A 23960-nucleotide genomic window follows, 5' to 3' on the forward strand; every position below is an offset into this window, starting at 1 on the left:
CATAGTTATGGATCTTATATTGCATTTCTGTCAATAGATCCTCAGAAATATTACACATTGCATCTTTAATAACTATTCTGGGCCGGCAAGTTTCAATCCCTCAAGAAGCCTATGGAGGAGTGAGACAGCACTCAGATTTCATCAAAAATATCTTAATTTGTGTTCCGAAGATGAAGGAAAGTCTTACGGGGTTGAAACAACATGAGGGTGAGTAATTACTGACAGAGTTTTCATTTTTGTGTGAACTATCCCTTTAAGACTTCCGTTCATCTTCAGAACACAAATTAAGATATTTTTGATGAAATATGCGAGCTGGCTCACTCCTCCATAGGCTTCTAGGCAATTTCATTCTGCCGGCCCAGAAAGTTAGTAAAGACATGTTAAAATAGTCCAAGTGACTACAGTGGCTCAACCTTAAGTTTATCAAGCAACGACAATCATTTTTGTGGGCCTCTTGAGTGAGTTCACAAAAGTGCCGCACTACATCGAGACCCATCTGCGTCATCTTCTCAGTTCTCGCTGATCTCGTGAACTCTAGGGCTGGGACGATTAGTGGTCGACCGATATATCGCCCAGGCTGATATATCGGCCGATATAAGGCATTTTTCAAATATCGGCGTTGGCCGATTAGTTTTTCTGATTGGCCGACGTTTTGGAAGCGGGACTTTTATTTTGACGGGCGGCGCTGAGAACACGAGCGCCTGAGAAGAGAACAGCAAACGCCTTTCTGACTTATTTCAAAAGCATCATACTACTACATTCTCTTTAATAAATGATTCAATAACAAATACATTTTGTCACTTGTTGCCACCTTGTGGCGAAACAATGTAATCGATAAATGCGTTATTTTAAGCTGATTTAGGGGCCGATCACACCTAATGCGATTTTGGCAGTGAGAGGTGCCTTTTTTCAATTGTTTCTATGGCAGTGCGCGTTCTGCGCGCTGTTTATGCACCTCAGGCGCCTCGCGTTTTTGGAGTTTAAAAAAATCAACTCCGAGCGGTAAAAGTGTTTTTTCCACTGTCCAATTGAATGAATGGAGAGGCGGGTCTTCCGTTGTAGTGATGAAAGCTACAGTTGCTTTGAACGCCGGAGAGTGTGATGATGGAGGATAAACTTGTGGTGCTCTCGCGGGTTACCAGGAGCTTAACGACTTCAGGAATCGTAATGTTAACAGAAAGTAAACAAAGTTAATAAAAGGCTGATTTGACATTTACTTGACTGACAGGACAGCTGTTTCTGTGTTTGCCTAGCAGCCAACATAAAACGCAGATCACTGCTCGTTCTGTGTGATTGGAACGATCACTGGTGCTGTTCTCTCAGGTTTCATCGAAAATATCTTAATTTGTGTTCTGAAGATGAACGGAAGTCTTACGGGGTTGGAATAACATGAGTAATTACTGACATAATTTTTTGGTGAACTAACCCTTAAACAGTTTTCATTTCATTTAAATGTTTACATGAAAATATTTGTAGTTGTTTTTTTAAGCTATTATGTAGCGTTTAAAATGTATGATAATCATATGAAATGTTCTACTTTTTGATGTGATGTAAAAGTGCGCTTATAATTCACATGGTTGTTTTAATAAAAAAATTAAGTTGAACGAATGGTGCAGAATTGTTTTTCTAACCTTAAAATAACATTTTCACATGAAAGACAGTGGACATTTTAATGTTCTTTGAATGTTGTATTGTTAATAACATTTTGGGGGAAAACGTTGCAGGAACATTATGCTTACCTTAAGATAATGTTCCAGCAACGTTATGCCAATGTTCCAGCAATGTTATGCGAACGTTCCGACAACATTATGCTAACCTTAAGATAACGTTCCATGAAAGTTATGCTAACCTTAAAATAACGTTCCATGAACGTTATGCTAACCTTAAGAATGTTCCAGCAACGTTATGCTAACCTTAATATAACATTCCAGCAACGTTATGCTAACCTTAAGATAATGTTCCAGCAACATTATGCTAACATTACAGCAACGTTATGCTAACATTCCAGCAACGTTATGCTAACATTCCAGCAATGTTATGCTAACCTTAATATAACGTTCCAGCAACGTTATGCTAACCTTAAGATAATGTTCCAGCAACGTTATGCTAATGTTCCAGCAACGTTATGCTAACCTTAAGATAATGTTCCAGCAACGTTATGCTAATGTTCCAGCAACGTTATGCTAATGTTCCAGCAACGTTATACTAACGTTCCAGCAACGTTATGCTAACGGTCCAGCAACGTTATGCTAACGTTCCAGCAACGTTATGCTAACCTTAAGATAACGTTCCAGCAACGTTATGCTAACGTTCCAGCAACGTTATGCTAATGTTCCAGCAACGTTATGCTAACCTTAAGATAACGTTCCAGCAACATTATGCTAACGTTCCAGCAATGTTATGCTAATGTTCCAGCAACGTTATGCTAACCTTAAGATAACGTTCCAGCAACATTATGCTAACGTTCCAGCAATGTTTTGCTAACATTAAGAAACCATTCCAGCAACGTTAAGCAAACTGGACATTTCAACGTTTTTAGAACATTCCAAATCAACGTTCCCACAACGTTCTCAGAACATAATTTTGTTAGCTGGGGAGCAAGCTTTTGAGAAACTGGATATCTTCTTGGTTTTATACAAATCACTTAAACAGAGAATATTTATTTTCATTTTGAATCAGATAATTTAAAACTACACACTTAAATGTTTATAAAGATATATAGCTCATAAATGTGTGACAAGTATTCGCTGAGTTTTGTTTGTTTAGATACGTGCTCAAGAAAAAAAAGTTCACGAGACGGAGAGGCAGAAGGCACACCCTGTTTAATTTCTTTATTTTACAAAAGCACAACGTTTTGTTTTGATTGTAAGTGGACACATACAAAAGTAGACATCTCACAGATTATTTTTTCATATTTATTAAGTCTGTATGACCATAAATGACAGAGTATTTTAAGTCAATCTAGCTGCAAATCTCGCCGGTGCGATTGCCGACCCCAGAGGGTTACCTTCTGAGTCTAATTATAAAGTAAACTTTCTACTTCAATTCATTTTTTAAATATACTCATTTACACAGTGGCTGTCATAAATTGTTTTCATGACACATTTATTTAATCATACATTAAATAATCAAGACATTACTAACAGAGTAAGTAAATATAATGAATAGGCTAAAATAGTGCATATACGAAATGCTTCTCTCTAGAGTTAATTTATCTAGCGAACTAACCTGCTGTCGACACTAAATGCCTGAGGTAAATGTAATGTTACGTGAGATTATTCGCAAGATGTTTTATTTATATCCTTCCTCAGTTGAAACACTGGTTGAGAGATGGAACCAAAATCCACTAGCCTTTAGCCAAAAAGGTATGCAGGAAAAGAGAGCAGAGGCTGTTTTTTATGAATGGATGTCAATGGAGAAGAGGCTTCACTACACTGAATAAACCGCTTTTGTGAGGAAACACCTTATCATTTAGGTCAGGGGTTCTCAACCTTTTGCAACTCATGGCCCTCCGAGAACCACCTTTTCCAAATATGATGGCATGAACACAGAATAACAGAACATTCAAAAAGTACAATAATTTACTCTGATGTTAATCTGTTATGTCACTGTAGCAGACTAGGTCAAGTCAGCTATAGAGATGAAAACTGTCCTTGTATAAAAAAGACTTGGCAGGTTTACTCAGTCAACAGGTCAGACACACAATAGGGGAACATTCTCTCTATTCACTAGCAGAAATATTCAACAAAGTTCATTCACCCCAATATACATTCTGTAAGTGTAATTTATCAAATACAATTAGCGATATTAACATGACTGTTTAAAACAATATTATTTTTGCTTCCCAACAATTCAAGTGAGTTCAAATGTTTCTGCAGCTTTGATGGTTTTAACGCCTCATTTGACAATATTTCTCCACATTCAACACACTGCGCCTTCGGCTTAAGGGGGTCGCACACCGGATGAGAAGCGCAGTGCTGCGTCTTTAAAATGCGGTGTCTGTCTGCGGCGCCCAGCTACTGTTCAGGACCCTGTTCAAAATCCTGCGCCACAGAGCACCATTTACATAGTTTTATATGAAATATACATTATATTTGTCTCAAATCGTCATTAATGTATATACTGACTTCACCCTGTGCTGCAAGATACATTTAGTTTTTACATTCATTGACAGAAATCAGCTGCGTTGATGAAAATGATTAGATTTTCCAACCCGAACTCACGGCAATTCGTACAAATTTTACGAGGTAGCTAATTCGTACAAATTAATACGACCTCACTCGTACGAATTAGTACGATTTTTGCTAAATCGTACATATTTTACGAGTTGTCCAATCCGTATGAATTCATTCGAATGACCTACCCCTGACCCCGCCCCTAAACCTAACCACCACATGGGTTTAGACAAATCGATATCAAAATGAATTTGTACGAATTAGACACTTTTTAAGCACTCATACGAATTCGTACGAATTGGTCGTGAGATAGCGTTGGATTTTCAGGTGAGATTCTCAATTAATAGTTAATGTACATCCTGAGGTAAAGTGTTCAGACTGCAAACTCAGCAAAGATTGTATTTAATTGTAGCTACAGTATAATCATAACCAAGTACAGACATTATCTTAATTTTCATAATGTCCTTAAACGTAACAATATTGATGGCCATAAAATGAGAAAGTGCACGTCTGGTGTGCGATACCTTGAGTTGTTTTAGACATTACGCAGCACTGTGATTCTCTTCCGGTGTGCGACCCGCTTTAGTCTCAGTACCCTTTTATAAAACCAAATTTTATGTATTCAGCATCGTATTTTCTCACCACACACTTTGGAAGCTTTTGCTTGCACAGGTCTGTCTCCCACATCTGCTTTTCTTTTCAGAAAACAATCCATATTACAGTAACGTAATGTTACTGCATCTGATCGAACAAACGTTCAATCTGACATTGTTATGTGATTGGTGTTGCATTATTTAAACATAAATTAGCTTTTATATAATGCATCTTGACTTGACTTGAGTGTCAAGTCAATTAATTAGAAAATAAGATTTGTCCATTAAAAAATAAATCAAAATTATGGGGTAGTCTACCACTGCCTACACGGCCCACCAGATGGTGCTCCACGGCCCACCGGTTGAGAATCACTGATTTAGGTAATTGACAGCCTGTTCGCTAATGTTCAACATGTTTTATCTGTAATGGAACATTATCATAACAATGCAGATAAAACAAGATACAACAAGCTGACTCCAGTTTATAAAATTACAACTTTAAAGAATCGTAGTAGTAAACATCTGTGACATGTCAAAGAGCTGTCCCTTCCAGACAGCATTAGTGTAGATGTTGGAGGATGTGAGGAAAAAGGAATTAAAGTGTTGAAATGTGGCACCGACTCTCTCTGCTCTTCCTGTCACTCTCTCTGGGGTGAGGAGAGAATCTTAGACTAAAATAAAAAAGACCTTCACCACGTTCAACCCACAAGCATTTAGACAGACTGATACTTGATTCACACCCATACGCACACACACACACACACACACACACACACACACACACACACACACACACACACACACACACACACACACACACACACACACACACACGAGAATGAGAGAGAGACAGAGGGTGTGTGTCATTGGCTGTGACCTGTGTTGCAGCGCCTGGTTTTATTGGCTGTCTCATTTGCCAGTGTTCAGCATGACCACGCTGACGCGTCTTAACACTGCAGCTATTGTACCGCAACAGCCAGGCGTGGGAAGAGCTGAGCATCAGGGAGGGAAACCTGAGGGGCAGAGGAGGGAGGTAGGATGCCATCCAAATGCATACATGTGTGTGTGCATGTGTCCTGCAGCAGTGAGATGCAGGCAGTATAATTAACTGCCATCTGGAAGCCATTGCTGTGTAAATGACCCTGCAGCCCAACTCGTGTCTCTGCCAGAGCAGCTTACCATCTTCATACATAAACACACTCACACTCTCTCCCTCTCTCCCTCTCTCTCTCTCTCTCTCTCTCTCTCACACACACACACACACACACACACAGACACACACGTTGGGTTTTCATGTTTTATGTGGGCCATCCATAGGTATAATTATATTTCTTCTGTACAAAATGTGAATTATATCCCCTAACCTTACCCCTAAATTTACACATCACAGAGAACTTTCTGCATTTTTACATTTTCAAAAAAACATAAATGTTCCCACAAGGACAACGATTTAGGATATTGCCATCTTTTTGGGGACATATACATCACATAGACATCTATTTGATTTACATTTACATCTGCAAGATACATTTTTTAGACCGTTTGCTCAAAATACTATCCACATGTACCTTCTTCTTTGCCGTTGTGTTCATCGTAACAAAAAGTTATAGCGTTCACATCTGTCAACTGTCATTCTGACTGTCACCAGACAAATGGAGTTTCGGACCAGTGATATTTGACTCAGTAGAGAAAGTACACAGATTGTTTTTGGGGACTTCATTGTGTTTCATGTCGCGTTTTTGTTTTTGTGATTTCTCAAAACTTGTGTGCTTTTTCTGGGTGACATGGTGTGAATTGTGGCGCTAACAGAATATCATGTCCTGCAACCGTGCAGAGAAGCCCAATGGCCAAAGTCAAGAATTTTGTTAAATAATACATTTAATTTCAGTATACCCTGAATACACTCATAACACTTGGAAAATATGGAAATATGGTTTTGAAACATTGTTATTCATAAAAATAAATCATGAGACCATGAACTTCATCACTGCATTTGCAGGAATTGTAAAATCTTTTTTCTAATTAACTGAATGTCACGGGTATGGTGCGGGTGAAGACAGGCATTCAAGCATTTACTATAATAACTCACACAAAACTGGTACAGGCAGACGGGTAACACTCAATACATAGTAACATCAACCAGTAACATATACAAGGACAGACTGAACAGTAGCAAACTAAATACAGATACAAACGAACACTAACAAGGTGAAGACAGGTGACAAAGATAATGAGGACGATGAACAGGTGGATGATTGAGGGAGTGAGTTCAGGTGTGGAGACACAAGGGATTCTGGGAAGTGTAGTGCAGACTAAGACAGACAGGTGCAGACTAAGACTGTGACATAACGCCCCCCTTCAACAAGGCGCGACCACACACACCACATGGCTGTGGCCATAATGGCCAGTGTTGCGGTCACTCAGGCGGCGCAGACATGGCGTGAACAGACTCTGGGCTGGACGGGACCAGCGGTGCAGGAAGCTCTGGGCTGGACGGGACCAGCGGTGCAGGAAGCTCTGGGCTGGACGGGACCAGCGGTGCAGGAAGCTCTGGGCTGGACGGGACCAGCGGTGCAGGAAGCTCTGGGCTGGACGGGACCAGCGGTGCAGGAAGCTCTGGGCTGGACGGGACCAGCGGTGGAGGGAGATCCAAGCCAGACGGGATTAATGGAAAAAGCTCAGCAGGCATGATACTCTCAGTCCCAGGCGCGGCGGGCATGACGTATACTGCCTTGGGTTCGGCAGATCTAGCGCGAAGTGCGGGCTCGGCTGGACTGGCGTGAAGAGCGGGCTCGGCTGGACAGGCGCGAATCATCTCGGGCTTTGCAGGCTGGACGTGAAGATCGGGCAGGTCGTGAAGATCTGGCTCAGCAGGCGGGACTTGAAGCTCTGGCTCGGCATGCGTGAAGAGAAGTGCAAGATCGGCTGGACAGACGACAGGCACTTGCTCATCTGCTTCTGGATCGGCTGGTGTTACCATGAGGGAGGAACCACAAACCCAAAGAGCTCTGTCCATAAACTCAATAAAAGGTCGATCTAAATCCTTGAGCAGCAGTATCTGGGCTAGTGGATCCTCAAGTCCTCTCCAGAACCGTTGCTTCAAAAACTCCTCCTCCCAGTAAACATCCTGATGTAGATGCAGGTAAACGTCCACAAACTCCTCCAATGAACTCCCATTCTGATCAAACAGAAATGCCTCCATAGCGTCCTCCTCCATTACTTTCGAGGTCGGTCCTTCTCCATTACTTTCGTGGTCGGTCCTTCTGTCACGGGTATGGTGCGGGTGAAGACAGGCAGAGGCACAAAGTTCCAATTCAAGCATTTACTATAATAACTCACACAAAACTGGTACAGGCAGACGGGTAACACTCAATACATAGTAACATCAACCAGTAACATATACAAGGACAGACTGAACAGTAGCAAACTAAATACAGATACAAACGAACACTAACAAGGTGAAGACAGGTGACACAGATAATGAGGACGATGAACAGGTGGATGATTGAGGGAGTGAGTTCAGGTGTGGAGACACAAGGGATTCTGGGAAGTGTAGTGCAGACTAAGACAGACAGGTGCAGACGAAGACTGTGACACTGAAGTAGCCTAACGCAATATTTTTACTCTAATAGATTATCTTTCCCCACACATATGAACTTTGATCATGCAATAACGTTAACTTTACATCGCGATGCTGAGGTACAGTGAAATGATAGAAAAGACATTATCTGTGATAGCAATTCGCCTCATTCGCGCAAACTGGACGCGCGAATGAGGCTCGCGTCTACCGTGCCGCGCATAAACGCGTCTTTACATTGACTTACATCGCCAGACGCTCAAGAGTGAGTGAGTAATCATTTTAAAATAAAATTGACTAATCAAACCACGGATCCGTGTTAAGTTTTGTGATCCGTCTCGCCACTATGTAGTAGCACTATGATCACTTTGAGGGGAGGATAAATTTATCCCCACCGGGGATAAAAATAATTAAGCAGAGGCAGGGATACATTGACCAGAAAGGGGGAAATCCCACACATCCCCCCCCGGCAAATCGCACCCTTCTTTATTCGTTATATTTTCTGAATTATGTTCATTGTTAGATATCATCATCATCAGATGATTCAACAATAGGGAGAGGAAGAGGTAGAGGACAGCGAGGTAGTGGATCAGTGGGATCTAGGCGAGGAGGTGGACGACGAGGGAGAGGAGGAGAGCGAGAGTCAGGCATACAGTTCTATGCACGTAGCAAAATATTCACAACTTAAGCTAATGGATTGTTTTTGAAAAAGGAGAGCTATATCAAATTAGCCACATTAGCGACATTAACTCTTGTTTTCTGTAATCTACGGTCACGTTTCCTTTTACGTTCTATTTTTGACTTTTTTGGCGACAATGTTTTCTTCTCCTGTGGCGCGGCATATGTATGGTCCATAATAACAATGCAATCCAGACTTTTAAACTTGCCGGTGCAGTTTCAAGTGCCTCTCACTGCTCTGCACCTGTGTTTCTACTGGTTTCAGTCACGTGACTGGCTGGCTCTGAACGAAAACGCGTTGTGGAAACGCGTTAGCTTAGTACTTTTTTAGTGTTGGGTCCGAGTCCACCTTTGTCGAGTCCGAGTCGAGTCCAAGTCCTTAACAACCGAGTACAAGTCCAAGTCCGAGTCCAAAGAGGGTCGAGTCGGACTTGAGTCCGAATCCTTAACATCCGAGTCCGAGTCGAGTCCGGCCGAGTCCACAAAGATTTAAATGATTTGAAATTGACCTTTCACAAAGACCCGCCCCTCTTGGTTACTGTTGCTACGTCCGACAAGCCATTCCTCTCTCACTCCACATGTTCTCGGTCGGAGCAAAGAGGACACTAACAATGTGCCAACAGACAAGACAGAGCAGGGTACTTTTGGTTTGAAATAAAGTCTCAGCTTTCAATTTTTTTAATTTTTCTGAAATTCAAACGATAAATACTGTTTTGTGGTGCTTTAATGTGTAGGCCTCAGTTCAAGCAGCACGTGAACTGATAATCTCTTCTAGTTATAGCACAAATTTCTAAAAAAGAAATCAATACACACTATTTTTCAAGTTCAAGTCCACTGCCTTTAATCTACTAACTGATTTGGTTTGTTTGTCGAACAAAAATGGCGTGTATCTGCATTATAATTGGTCAGATCACCTGTCAATCAAATCCCGGCGAAAGGTCTCAACACTGAGCTCTTAAATTAATATTTTAAACCTTACAAAATGATTGCAATGTATAGTTACAGTCATACGTTTACCTATTGTACATCTTTTAGAATCTGCAAGGTAATGCTTAAATAATGCAACACGATGCATTAAGAGCCAGGGGTAAACTTTTGAGCAAGATGATGATATTTAAATTTTTCTTATTGTGTTGTACATGCTAATATCTTATTTAGCCTCTGAAGGGTTGGACTAAATTAATGAATGCATTTTTAAACAAATAAGACCAATTTACACCAATGATCCAGTTCAAAAGTTTACACCTCTTGGCTCTTAACGGATGCTTCCTTCTTGTGCATCACTAAATGTTTGCAGGGTTTGTAATAGTTGTGTATGAGTCCCTCAGTTGTCACCAGTGTGAAAGTATGGATCTTACAATCATAGTCACTGCTAGTAAGGAGTCAAATATGCAGAAGATGCTGGAAAAGCAAAGAATGTGCAGGAGCTGGATGATTTTTCCTCAACCATTAAAAAAAAAAAAAAAAAAGTTGTGGATCATTCAGGTAATGACACAATATTAAAATCGAGCCTATGTAATTTGTCTTTATTTTGTGTTTGTATTTTATTTAGGCTATTAAACATCTGTTATGTGAAAAAGCTTTTTCAGGGCAGTACTAAATAGAAACAATGTGTATGATCCGTCTTATTAAAAAACATATAAAAATAACATTTTGGGGATTCTGCAAGGAGTATGTAAACTTATGACTAATGTATAAATGCAACAAAAATGATAACATTATTAGACGCCAAAATGTTGCTATGGTTATCACGTTCTTATGTTGCTATGTGTCAAATCATCGCAATTTCATGACTCAAAGGACAAAAATTAAGTGGATTCAATCCCACATTTAAATGCAGTTATCACTATTTATAATTTACAGTGTGAACGTAACCACTGGTCCTCTAGAAGTATGAAAAACAAAACTATTTAGATTGTCAACAGCGCTCCCTTTAAGCCATCACTTACCGCGTTCGGCACTCTCCCTAAACCTCTCGTCATAAACACTGACTGAAGTTGTCCGCATTGCACAGTGAATATCTTATTTATATTGCGTCTAGAGAGACTTTGTTGTTTATGAGGGGATTTGCGAAAGGATAAAGCTTGTGCTGATTCTAAACATACATTTTGAGCGAATTATTCGCATGCGGACTCTAAAACGCCTCTGATTTGCCACTGTGTTTATGCACTTAACTGTGATTGGCTACAATGCTCAACGCTGAAACAACGTTGTTTCGTTTCGTTTTTGAATAAAAAAAATTCACAAAATTTAGTTTTGTGTCATCCAGTGCCCGGACTCGACTGGACTCGGACATTTTTCCGAGTCTAAAATGTCCCGAGTCCGTGTCAAGTCCGAGTACAAATTCATTCGAGTGCGTGACAAGTCCGAGTCCATTCAAAATTGGACTCGAGACCAGACTCGAGTCCGAGTTCGAGTACCCCAACTCTACTTTTTGTCCCTCTCTGCTATTATAGTTTTGCAAGATGGCGGAACTACATGGAAGCCTCCGTGGACCTACCCATCCCATGTATATAAAGATAATAAATTCTTCATTTATAAGGATAAGTCAGATAATTGGCCGAGGTATTTGTACCCCATTGAGGACATATTTATGAATAAAAATATTGATTTTAGATAATAAAATACCTAAAAAGATACTTATTGTCCCTTTAAGCGAGTACATCGGGGCCATTTCTCAATATGTGTTCTTAAGCAATCATGCATCCTTGTCTACTTGTACCACATCATTAGCAATTGTCGAAGTTCAATTCCAATATTAAATAAGTATATATTACACAAGTACAGAGGATGCTTGAAAGTGCCCGGATGTGTTCTTGATATCTAGTATGCATTGAATGCAAACTCGAGAGAACCGAACCATTAGAAATCCCAGAAGACAATGTGAGCATACAACAAATGGAAGCCTATAAACTTTAAACTTCTCGTTCTCACTCAAGATATTCCTACTGCAAGCTTGCAAATAAGTGATGGCTCATGAAAGTTAACATTTGTCCTTTTGTTTTGCCTAATTTTAATAAAGTGATACAGATCTGGAGAAAGCCCGCTGTATATTTTACCGCAGTAAAAAGAATCTTCACATTGACAAAGCATAAGTATATAAATAATTTTCACTAATACGATTATAATTAATTAATTAATTAATTAATTAATACGATATAAAATACTATGAAAATATTGTCTATAATAATATTACAGTTTTTCTCAATTGCCAAAACACAATTTCTGAAACCTTGCTCCATTTAACCTCATCTTCAAGCACTATTTACAAAACCTCTGACTCCTCTTGCAAAATGAAACTTTCGCCTCAAAACAGTTTGTTCAAAATCAAACACTGCTCTCAAATCATAAACAAAGTGATCAAAATGATATACACTATCAAGCAGTCAGTAAACAATACACCAAAAAATAGAAAACACATTGTAACATATAGTTATGAGAAGTACACTTTTAATCTCAAAACAAATTTAATACTTTTCCATCATTGTCTTTTGATGAATGAAAACATGCTCTATCATAGTAGAATAGAATTAAATGAGGCATTTATATAGTGCTTTCAAATGTACTACTGTACACACAAAGTGCTTTACAATCATAGCAGGGGGTCTCTCCTCAACACCACCAGTTTGAGCATCCACTGGGATGATGCGTAGGTAAAGAGGAGGAGGAAGGGCAAAGGGGACAAGCAGTCTCGGATGAAATTCAAGCCACTTTAGTTGACCATGTCCTTGTCCATAGTATGACTATGAGGGAGGCTGGGCAACGAGTACAGCCAAATTTGAGTCGCTCCACCGCCGCCTCCATCATCAGAACCTTCAGGGAGGTGTGGTGGCAAACAAATTTCTATCACTGAATAAGATACAAACATTTCCAATTGTCTTTGATGAGGTTTATTTTCTTGCAAGAAAAGGCCAGCAGTCATACAAGCTGTGTCCCAATGTGAAGGCTGCATCCTTCGAAGGACGCATCATGTAGCCTTCGCAGGATTTCCTAATTGCGCAACCAGGTGTTCCCGCCAAGCAACAGTGCGAGAGTATGCTGCCATCCTGATAATTAATTTGATATAATTGAGTAAACAACTATGGAGCCAGAATTGGCTATTGTCATTTTTATGTTTTATATTCTACTGGAGGAAATGGAGAGGATGTTTTCAGGTCATGTACTTTCGGCTTAGCCGAAGATTCAAATGTTCATTTATATCTTACCTTGATGCGATTTGGTAGGCTAGTGTATTATTTTTATTATGTACATAAATGGACCATGGTAAATATATTTACACAGGTTTTGAACCCTATTTGAATATAAAACCCAGTTGAATATAAAAAAGTCCAGTGCGAATGTTATCTCAAAACATCAGCTCGTCATCTATAAAAACTATCATAAAAACCCTGACAAGGAGGTTTTTTCCTGCAGAATTCCTTTACTTTTACTCTTGGTACCTTACATTAGAGTATGCAAGATCATTTTGCTTAACTAAGATTTGAAATATATGACTAGTAGGTTTTTTTTGTAGGTATTAGTGGTTATTAAAAGTACTTTAGCATAATAAAGTATCTCAATATTTATTCCATGAGTCAGCCCTGCAAACTTGTTGGTAGACAACTTAGTGGATCGTGGAAATATCCACTCAAACACTCTGGAGACCATCAGATGAAGTCCCACCAGCAGGAGGCCTTTACCAGTGTCTCTATTGTGGAGCCCATCCTGGTCCAGCAGAACACCAGGGTCTCCCACTCAGCTGAATAAAAGTTTCTCAATCATCCTCTTCCTACTCTCCAATGCTCTCCTCGCCTCTGCAGTCCCATGTACTATCTAATCAAGTCCAAAAACTCGTCCTCTCTGTCTTTTCGTGAGGACAAACCAGGGCCAAGTTTCAGCAGTGGGTTTCCCACTCACACCCTCACCTGTCCCAGGACACTTGCAATCCTAAGGCAGAGCAAATTAACCATGGCTTGTTAACAACAACAGCACAATAAATTTCAGCAAAGATGTGTAAACAAACTTAACTTTGTAAAAATACAAAGTTGTTCCATTTTTTGGGCCTGTATGGGAGTTACCTTCCCTAGCAGACCCATTTTCTCCAGAATTGCTCTAAAAAAGCAGAAAAGGGTACTTATGAAAAATATTAACACAGGGGTGCAATCTTAACATTAGTGCACTGTTAACACTGCAAAATATGACACATCAGGACATGCATACAAAATACTTCAGAAATCATATTTATGAATACTCAAATTTGGTTAAAACCTTTGTAGACAGAGCTTGCATGACAGCACTACAAAAACACATAAAAGTGAAAACCCAATGCCTTATCTACTGCTTTTCTTATTGTTGTGGGCTTCATAGGGTGAGTGATATTTCTTATTTACACAAGTTAGACTAGTACAAATATTACAATAAAGTCAAATTTTATTTATTTATTTTGTTTATTCATTTGCAATTTAATACATTTAGCTGTCTGCTCCTTGCTCCCTGAAACAATTATTAAACTAATATTAGCACAAGTTTTGCCTCAAACCACCTGGCAAATGAAGCCACGCAATGGTGACGCAGGAGTTAAGATGAAGTTTATAAGAAAGAAAAACTTGTGGCTTTTAACTCAGGTTTCGCTAGCTATTTGAGTAAATGAAAACATAATACTTACATTTAAATGTGAATTTGCCGTCTACCACCGAACTCTCGGCCATAATTTAAAAAAAAATAAAAATGCTGTCGTCACCGGCGTGCAATGACTTATAGGGTAGGATGAGGCCGCAATGATCCTTTTATGTGTCCTTCCTTTCAGGGGGAAATTAAGGGTGCATTTGGCGTCGCTTTTGAATAAGGGTAGCCTTTGTTGTGCCGCGATGACACAACTGGCCTTCGAATACGGCCTTCGGAGGATGCAGAATTGAATTGGGACATCCTTCATCGCGACGCGGTGACGCAATCGGCCTTCAAATGCGACCTCCGAAGTGTGCAGCCTTTGAATTGGGACATCCTTTGTCGCACCGCTGTGACGTTTCGTTGCGCCGCTGTGATGCAATCTGCCTTCGAATACGGCCTACGGAGGATGCAGCCTTCACATTGGGACACAGCTTATGTCACACAGAGTGTGACAGTGAAGAGAGAGCATCCTTCCTCCTTTATAGACTTGACTCCTAGAATGTTATGCCAATGATGGTATTTCAACCATATGTGGAACATTCTTAAGTCAAGTCAAGTCATCTTCATTTATATTAGGGATGCACCGAAATGAAAATTCTTGGCCAAAACCGAAAACTGAAAAAGAGGACACCAAGGCCGAAAACCGTAACACCGAAAGAAATTATGCCAATTATTTGTACCATTGCATTTATGGCTATAACTGTGTACTAACTTGACAAAAATCAAGGCATTGCAATTGCATTAATTAATATTAAAGTTTCAAAGAATAAATAAATTACAAATGATGCAAATATGTATTATTATTATTTATTTATTATATTTATTTATTATTATTGCAACAATGCACAGTATAAAATAAACTAAAATGTTTAACTTATTAAATTAAGTGTTAATATAAAATGAAATATAGATTCAAATTTGGACACATGCTGCTGACCCGAGAATTTTCGGTTTCTGTGGTAGCACCCCCTACCACAGACGCTCTCTGACGCTACGGTCCAGTTAGAAACGGAACTGAAGCACTGCACTAATGAAAGCTCCTGAGGCAAGGTTATACCAGAAGTAATTTCCCCTATACCACTCAGAGCTGGATTCACGGGCAAGCGGGAGAGTGCATCTGCATTACGATTGGCTGTACCAGGACAATATTTCAGCTCAAAATCAAACAAAGCCAACTGTGACACCCACCGCTGCTCTACGGCAGCCAACTTAGCAGTCTGTACATAACTTAAGGGCTAAGAGCTCCAGCTTCATCGAACTGTAGTTTGACATGTTTCTTTCCACAGGGCGCAGGCCCCGACTGGCATAAGCGATAGGCCTCCGCTGACCCTCCTGTTCCTGAGACAGTACTGCGCCAAGGCCGACCTGACTAGTGTCTATCTCTAACACGAACGGCTTAGAGAAATCAGCGTAGCCTAAAACTGGGTCCTCTACCAATGACTTCTTCAAAGTCACAAAAGCATTCTCCACAACTTGTGTCCATCGTCCTTCCAACAAAGTGTTAGTGCCTGAACCCCGCTTCTTTCCCTTACCCTGGAGTTCCCCAACTAATCTGTGTAGAGGTGCCGCATATCGAGCAAACTCCTCTACAAACCTTCTGTAATATGATGCGAACCACAGAAAGGAGCGTAGCTCCAAAAGGTTACTGGGTCGCTTCCAGTTGGCTACAGCACTGATTTTCTCTGGGTCGGTGGACACTCCATGGGAAGAAATAATGTGACCAAGATACTTAACCTTTTCTTGAAAAAAATGGCATTTTTGGAACTTCAATTTCAAATTATTCTGTTGAAGACGCCCCAAAACCATCTCTTGCCGTTGAAGAGGTTGTTCGAAGGAACCAGAAAAGATGACAATGTCATCCAAGTATAACAGAAGGGACTGGAAACGTTGAGCCCTACATGTGTGGCTCATCAACGGGTAACCCAGGACCTCCATGAGAAGGTCCTCAACACAATTTCTGAGGCTAGAGCCCTGTCTACCAGGCGCCTCTACGCCTTGAAGTGGTCAGTGTTCTCCAGCTGGTGCTAGACACTTTGAACCCCAGTCATGCGAGGTATCAGTGATACTCTCCTTCCTACAGGAGCTACTGGACGCAGGTCGTTCCCCATCCACGCTCAAAGTATATGTGGCAGCCATAGCACCTCATCATGCTCCGGTGGCAGGCCAAGCACTGGGAGGAATGACTAGGTCGTGCGGTTTCTGAAGGGAAATAGGAGGATGAATCCTTCCAGACCTCTTTCAATACCGCTTTGGGACCTCTCCACGGTCTTAAGGGCCCTGAGGGGTCCGCCATTTGAACCGCTTCAGTCGGTTGACCTCAAACCGCCCTCGCTAAAGACTGCTCTCCTCTTGGCACTGGCGTCTATGAAGCGAGTGGGAGATTTGCAGGCACTCTCTGTGAGCCCCTCCTATTTGGAGTTTGGTATAGGTGACTCCAAAGTCACTCTGAAACCCAAGGACGACTATGTGCCCAAGGTGCTCTCTACACCGTTTAGAGCACAAGTGATTTCACTGTTGGCTCTTCCCCCTTCCGATGGGGATGGGGAGGCTAATTTACTTTGGCCCGTTAGGGCTCTGAATGTCTATTTGGAGCGCTCCGCGTCCTATAGGAGGTCAGAACAGGTCTTTGTCTGCTCCGGTGGCCGGTCCAAAGGGGCCGGTCTCGCTGGCATACACCTCTGTTGGCCAGGATTGCCCTATAGGCACCATAGAGGTATGCCCTCGTCATGGGCGTGGTCCTATGGGGTTTGTGAGGTTTTATAACATGGAGGTTCCTTCCCTGCAGGCGAAGGCCCTTTCTGTATGATTTAGACTCAACTAGTCTGGTCTTATCTTAAGTCACTGTTCATAAGCACACTATCCCTTACTATGAACCAGCCTCTGGCTGTTTTGGTCCCCGTTAGGGATGGGTATTCGATTAAATTTTCTTAGTCGATCGTCGGGAGAATTAACGATCGACTATCGATTAATCATTAATATTTTTAATATGAAAATTCATTAACTTTTTATAAAAATAAAAAAAATGAAAATACAAAAATACAGCGTGTGTTTCCTCGATGAGATCTTTATTACAAGAATATCAACTTGTGGCAGTTAACCCTCTGGGGTCTGAGGTGTTTTCTGGGTCCTGGAGGTGTTCTGACATGCTCTAACATTTGTGCTTATTTCTGTCACTTGTGACATTTTCATGGCTAAAGTCTTATTACACTGTATTCAGCACAAACTCTGCTACAATAATATGTCAGCAGCAGTGGCGGCTGCTGGTCTTTCAAAGAGGGGAAGCTCATTTTCGGCCTACATCATAAAAATGGTCCAAAACTTCCATCAAAATATGTGTATCGTGATTGTCAAAACATTAGGTAATTAAACAGAATTTTATTAAGTTTAGTAAAAACATGTTACAATGTTTACATGGTACAATGACTGTAGACTACTGATTTTATTGCTTGACACACGATTTCATTTCAATTCAATTTTATTCTTTTGATTTTATTCGGATCTTGATTCAATATCGATTCATTTGGATAAATATTAGGTAGCCTAACCTAAATTCATTTTTTTTTCAAGAAAAAAAATCTCATCTAATGCTGTAAACATACAGAGAGCCCTGTCAGCTGGTATTATTATTAAAGGTTAAATAACAACTCAAATTAAATATAATACAAATATAATATAAATATGTCATACAGTGCACATATTTAGCAAAATACTCCTCTCTGTAGCTTATTTTTCTAGCCAACTAACCCAACATCCTGAGATAATTTACGTTAAACCTAAACGTTGTGTCATTTTTCTCCAGCTGTGTTATTGACCTCTTTCCGCGTTGAAAAACACTGATTGCTCGATATTAAGTATGAGGCATATACATTTTGGTAAGTTGTACTGGATCTTTCAACATGCTGGTTCGTGTTTATTTATTATTTACTGGTTGTAAAGAGTGAGAGATGATCTGTCACGTCACATTTACAAGTGCTAAAGCGATATTTATTGTTTGAATTTCGTAATACAAATTACAGAATCGGAGAGCTGAGAATTTGCTTATCAAAAGTAACCTTCTCTTTGTTGTCTGTCAGTGTCAGTGTCCTCTTTGCTTCGCGATTTTTCCCTGCGTGAGAAAAGCATTTTTCGGTTTACTTTTCACTGAGCTCGAATAGCTTCAGCTATTGGCAGAAAGTCTGTCAATCAAAAGGAGATGACAGACCCTCCAATCACCACGCAGACGCTCGGAGTCCGGGCCCGCCCACTTCTCCATTCCCCCCAGAGACGCTGAGCGTCCGTGGGCGGGACATAATCGCAGCATTTATCCAATGACCGTCTAGTTTCGGAGCACTGAAAAAAACTGTTCAAAGCAGCCCCATTGAAGTCAATGGACGCTCGGCTTCAACAGGGAAATGCACTGTGACGCCACGGGAATTAATGAGAAGGAAATCGAGTCAGCTGACCAGCTGCTGATTCTGAACGAACTCGTCTTCGAGATGAACGTGTTCTAAAGCATTTTTAGTCAATAAAATGTTAACAAAATAGTACATATATTTGACCATTAATTGTGGACATTATAGGGGAAGCCGAGCTTCCCTTGCAGTCTTAAAGAAATCGCCACTGGTCAGCAGCATGTATGTAAAAGTTTGTAGTTTTGAGATAATAACATTTATGCGTGGTTTGTGAAAACGACCAAAAAAAAGTCATTGAAATAATGTCATGAAACCTAAACTGATTATTTATTCGCAAGGCTTTTGAAAATTGTATCACGTAGCCTAGACTATTTGCTCCAAAACTATGTGAAAATCATCCTGAATACTCATTCAGATAAGACAATATATTGATTTAAAATTTGTATGACATGTCTTGTGTAAGAAAGCTTTATGCGAGGAGGCGTTAACCACCATGAATATTGAGTGTTTCACACTTGAGAGAAACAAAGAGCCTCCCATAATGGCCCTATTAGGAGCTCTCAGGCACTATCATTACATTACCTTGCACAAAGAATGAGGAGATTTAAAAAAGAATGGCTTTTTGATTGTTTGAATTTATTTACAACACAACATAATCCAAAAAGATACACAACAAATGGAAAAAAAACCCACATTATTTAACACACTGAACTAAAGACAGAGACTTAACCAGTCACACACCTTTCCTTTCTTGAAACATAGTAGCCTACATACCTGTCATTTCCAAGGTGTTTGATTTTTCACTTTACCTCCTCATGCTCATGTTGAAGTCAGCAGGACAGGTAGCTACCTAAAAAAAAAAATATATATAAAAAAGCTGTGAACATGCTGATATCAAGAAGAAACTAGGTCTGCATGATTGTGGGAATACATTTTAGATTTCTGGTGAAAATTCCTTTTTAAAATGTACAAAATACACACACACACATATATATATATATATATATATATATATATATATATATATATATATATATATATATATTTGTTGTGCCTTGTAGGCATATACCTGCAGGGCTAAATCAAATAATAATAACAATAGTATAGCAAGCATCGTTAAAAAGGAACACTTCAGTAACACTAGTACACTAAAGAAAAACATATTGATTATCATATGTTACTTCAAATGTTTACAATCGATATGACGTTATGAAATGAGATTGGAGTAAAATCATGGTGCTTTTCAAACGCATATCTCTATATGTTTTGCGCGTGTGGGTGTGATCACATTAAAACTAATGAGCAAAGCTTAGAGAAACTGAATATCTTGTTGGTTTTATACAAATTACTTAAACAGAGAATATTTGTTTTCGTTTTGAATCAGATCATTTAAAACTACACACTTAAATGATTATAAATATATAGAGCTCACCAATGTGTGACAAGTATTCGCTGAGTTTTGTTTATGTTTAGAGACGTGCTCAAGAAAAGTTCACGAGACGGAGAGGCAGAAAGCACACCCTGTTTAATTTCGTTATTTTACAAAAGCACAACGTTTTGTTTTGATTGTAAGTGGACACATACAAAAGTAGACATCTCACAGATTCTTTTTTTATTTTTATTAAGTCTGTATGACCATACCTGACGGAGTATTTTAAATCTATTCAGCTGCTATGTGAAAAAAATTGCGCAAATCACGCCGGCGTTATTGCCGACCCCAGAGGGTTAAACAGGACGTTCGGTTAGGCTAAACTTGAAGATATATGTGCTGCGGAGCTCTAAAGTAGCGGAACCTGCAGCTGCGAGCAGGCGTTCTTAGACGGAGACCCGTTTGTTCCAAAATAATAAATAATGATAAAAAGGAATCATGTTAAACAATAACTTAACCAAAAACATAATAATACTTAGATCTGACAGGTTTTGTCAAAATGTAACTCAAAATTAGCCTGTTACTTAACAAATTAGGCTACTTAAATTAGGCTACTTAACAAAGCCTCATGAAAAATAACATAACTCACATACAACTTCTGCACCAGTCTACTGATTTTTGTTGATAAAGATGAGCATGTTGACATGATCTGTGGTCAGACGCGACCGCAACCTGGTGACGTCAATCCAGCCGCTGAAAACACCCGCTCGGAGGGGACTGACATTGCCGGGATGCACAAGTACCCCCGCGCTAACTTGACCAGCCCGGGGAACCTTATCCCGTTCACTTTCCACCAGTCTGTAGGCGTGCAATCCAGTGGTGTGGGAGTCTCCCTCAGAAAGTTCTGAAGTTCTGCTCCGATGCCAGCCTCGCATTGAGTGGTATAGTGCTCCCCAAAGAGTTGTGCCATAGCAGAGGACTTGGAGGCTGCGACTCCTGTGTTTGCGCTCCCCTCGTTCGTGTCAGACAACGCAGCCTCGACTCCCCCAGCCTCTGGGATAGCCGCCCTACCGGTCTCCACTGCCTCTCCCAGTTCAAACAGTTTCGCATTAGCAGCCAGTCTCTGTGTTGGTGTAAGAAAGCCTAGGGCTTGTGAAAAGGGTCCAGCATTGATGGGATCATGGGGGCAAATGACACAAACTCACCAGACTGAACCTGTATAAATATATGATGGGGAATCAATAATCATAAAAAAAGGCTGTTTATAAAACGGATAGTCCCAGTCCTTGTGTCACGATCCACACTCAAGGAGACAAGGAAGATCTAATAACAGTAAGTTTTCATTGAGAGGGTAATCCGTACTCACAAACAAGTCCAGGCAGGGGTCAAAACCAAAGAAGCAATCCAAACATAAAACAAGAAACAAAACAGGTACAAACCAGAAAACAGGACTCTGAAGTGGGTGATACATAACAAGGACTCCGTGACAAACACTGAAACTGAAAGGGTATATATACACAAGTGCTAAACGAGGTGACGAGAAACAGCTGAACACAATGAACACTCAGTGACAGACAGGATCATGGGAAACATAGTGAGAATGCCTAGACACCGTGAAAACTGAGGACCTCTAGTGTTTAACCCAGGGAAACACAAACCAGACACTGTGACATAACCCTCCTCCTAGCCGCTCCAAGACATAACAGACAAAACAAGAGTCCAGGCGGAAGGTGAATTGGTGGAGGATCAGGGGGCGGGACGGGGGGCCAGGTCCATGGAGGGGAACAGGAACAAGGGGGTGACAACTTAGCCGGCGGCCAGGGCGAAACCGACAGTCCATCAGGCGGTCAGGGCGGAGACGTCAGTCCATCGGGCGGCCAGGGCGGAGACGACCCCTCGGGCGGCCAGGGCGGAGAAGGCACCGGCGCAGGAACAGACACCGGCTCAGGAACAGACACCGGCTCAGGAACAGACACCGGCTCAGGAACAGACACCGGCTCAGGAACAGACACCGGCTCAGGAACAGACACCGGCTCAGGAACAGACACCGGCTCGGCGGCGGCCATATTGTCCGGAGACACTGGGTCGGCAGACGTGACGTGAGCAGACACTGGGTCGGCAGACGTGACGTGAGCAGACACTGGGTCGGCAGACGTGACGTGAAGCTCATGCTCGGCAGACGTGACGTGAAGCTCAGGCTCGGCAGACGTGACGTGAAGCTCAGGCTCGGCAGACGTGACCTGAAGCTCAGGCTCGGCAGACGTGAAGCTCAGGCTCGGCAGACGTGAAGTTCAGGCTCGGCATACGTGACGTGAAGCTCAGGCTCGGCATACGTGACGTGAAGCTCAGGCTCGGCAGACATGACGTGAAGCTCAGGCTCGGCAGACGTGTGCTTCTTCCATGCATGCAGAACCGCCAAACGCATAAAAAAGGAAGACCCCTCTCTTGGCCGTGGCAGGACTGATGGTGGGATCGTCCGGGGCGACCTCCGGGACGACAGCAGGCTGCAAGAGCACGGCCTCCGGGACGACAGCAGGCTGCAAGAGCACGGCCTCCGGGACGACAGTGGGCTGCACGGGCACGGCCTCCGGGACGACAGCGGGCTGCACGGGCACGGCCTCCGGGACGACAGCGGCCTGCACGGGCACAGCCTCCGGGTCATTAGGGAGGCATGAAGTCTGTTTTAATGTGTTTTTTGTTTTTTTGTGTGTTTTATGTTGGGGGGACACTGGGGCTGAAGCCTTTAATAATTGGGTGAGGGGAAGTGAGTGTGCGCGGTGTGGTGACACTGCTTTGGTACATTTCCTCACAACAGACCCCTCGAACGTGAGGGGGGAACACACTTTAAAGCTGGAAGTGGACGCCTCTGCTACTGGAGCTGGTGCGGTTTTACTTCAAGAGAGTGAGTTTGATGTTGATCACCCAGTTTGTTACTTCTCAAAAAAGTTCACGTTATGTCAACGCAGATATAGTACAATCGAAAAAGAGGCTCTTGCGTTACTATTAGGGTTGCAACATTTCGAGGTGTATTTTGGTGGAAGTTAATTTCCAATTGTGGTGTATACCGACCACAACCCACTTGTTTTTTTGGCTCGGATGTCTAATTTGAATCAACACTTAATGCGCTGGGCATTAATAATTCAAGAGTTTAATTTGGATATCCGACATAAAAAAAGGCTCCCAGAATACTGTTGCGGATGCGCTGTCCCGAGTCTATGGTGCTGAAGAATAATTGCTGTTGTGCAGTGTAATAGATACAAACTTCCTGTTTGCATCTTTTTGGTGGGGAGGTGTTACGTGGGAGTGTATGTACTTTGTGTTGTGTGTCTGGTGTGTTTCTCTCTCTATCTCTATTCTCCAACTAATGATTCACAGGTGGAGCTGCTAATGAGTGACCTGATTGGTGATGGGAGCAGTGATGTATAGTAACGAAGTAGAACTACTTCACAACTGTACTTAAGTACTAAAAGGCTGTATCTGTACTCTACTAGAATATAATTTTTTTCTCATACTTCCACTTTTACTTCAGTA

This window comes from Phoxinus phoxinus (assembly GCF_949152265.1).
Source record: "Phoxinus phoxinus genome assembly, chromosome: 8".
In the NCBI taxonomy this organism is placed as follows: Eukaryota; Metazoa; Chordata; class Actinopteri; order Cypriniformes; family Leuciscidae; genus Phoxinus; species Phoxinus phoxinus.